Genomic DNA, 1,526 nt, shown 5'->3' with positions numbered 1-1,526 from the left:
GATGGGTGCCAGTGCTGACTGTCGAGGGACAGGGTTGGACTTACGGGGGAGGAGTAACTGGCTCTCCATAGGTGGGTGGAGCTTGGAGAGAGGAGCCCAGAGCTCGGGCAGGGTGTGGGTGGAGGGACGGAAGCAGGGGCACAGGACCGAATCTCCCCGTGCCCCTCCTTTCTGTCCCTAAGCACTCTGTCCCCAGGGGCTGCAGCAACAGCCTCGGACAGAGCCCCACAAACAGATGGTGTGATGTGACAGTCTGGCTCCAGACTCTCCTCCCCAGGAGTGTGATGAGTCCTGTGAGGCCAGAGACCCCCCGCACCAAACACCTTGCCAGGGCCTGGGAGCTGCCTGGAGGAGTGTTTTCGGAGGAGTCCCTTCCCTTCTCTGAGGTGGCCGAATCACGGCCGTCAACTGTGCACTAAGCAGGAACCAGGCCTCATGCTCAGCTCTTCCTGTGCCATGACACTGGGTTCTCAGGACAACCTCAAAACAGGGGCGCTGTGCATGTTTTCCAGAGGAGGCAGTGGAGGTGGGTGTTGGGGGAGGCTGCTGGGGGGGCAGGCAGTTTGCCTAAGGCCTCCAGCAGGTCATCAAAATTTGTATCCAGTCCCTTGTCACTCCTGCTCAAGCCTCCACCACCTACCAGCCCACTATCCTTGGGCGAGTCCCAGCACCACCTTGGTTGTCATGGGCTGTGCTCCAGTACCCAGAACAGGACCTAGCCACTGGCAGGCCCCCCGAACACTTGAGGATAAAGTCCTGCTAACTGCACGCTCATGACATGTAAGCAGCTCAAGGAAAAAGGGTGCAGGTGGGCAGCTGGCCCTCTGGCGACACTGTAGGAGTCTGGCTGTGGGCTTCATGTAGCCTCACTCCCCCCTCATCCCTCTGGGCTCTGAGCAGCTTCCCCAGGTGGTGGTTTGGGTTTTCGCTCCAGCCTCAGACTTCCTTCCCCAGCCTCAGCCAGCCCCAGCCAGCCCCCGGATGTGGTGACAATCGCTACTGTACAGACCTCAGCTGCCCCCAACAACCTTGCACCAGGAAGTGGGGCTCATCTCATGGCCCTCGTCCCCAGCCAGCCCTGCCGGTCTGGAACCCAGGCAGGCAGATGGCTCGTGTGTGTCGGGATGCCTTTGGTGCTCAGACCAAGATGACCTCGAATAGGATGGGGTGGTGGTAACTGGCTTGATGATCTTTGACAAGTCACTTTGCCTCTGAGTATTCAGCTTCCTGTATGTAAACTAAATGGTAGCCACTCTTACTAGCTGGGGAGAAGTCTGAATTGCTTCTGAATGAGTTGGAAGAGGTGTTTTATGACAAACTTGGCACACAGTAGGCTGTCAGTTGGTGCTTGCTGGATGACTAAACATACCCGCCCACCTGAGTGCTTGAGGTACCCACCTTTATCCCTGCAAATTATAGCGACACCCACCATTTCCTGAACTGTGTTCAAGGCACCATTATACAGTCTCATTAATCCCCACAAAGACCTGGAATCAGACCATCTAACAGATGGAGAAACAGGCTCA

Source organism: Rousettus aegyptiacus, unplaced genomic scaffold (assembly GCF_014176215.1).
Source record: "Rousettus aegyptiacus isolate mRouAeg1 unplaced genomic scaffold, mRouAeg1.p scaffold_m13_p_14, whole genome shotgun sequence".
Taxonomy (NCBI): domain Eukaryota; kingdom Metazoa; phylum Chordata; class Mammalia; order Chiroptera; family Pteropodidae; genus Rousettus; species Rousettus aegyptiacus.
The sequence above is the reverse complement of the archived record's forward strand: the minus strand, read 5'-3'. Positions refer to the sequence as shown.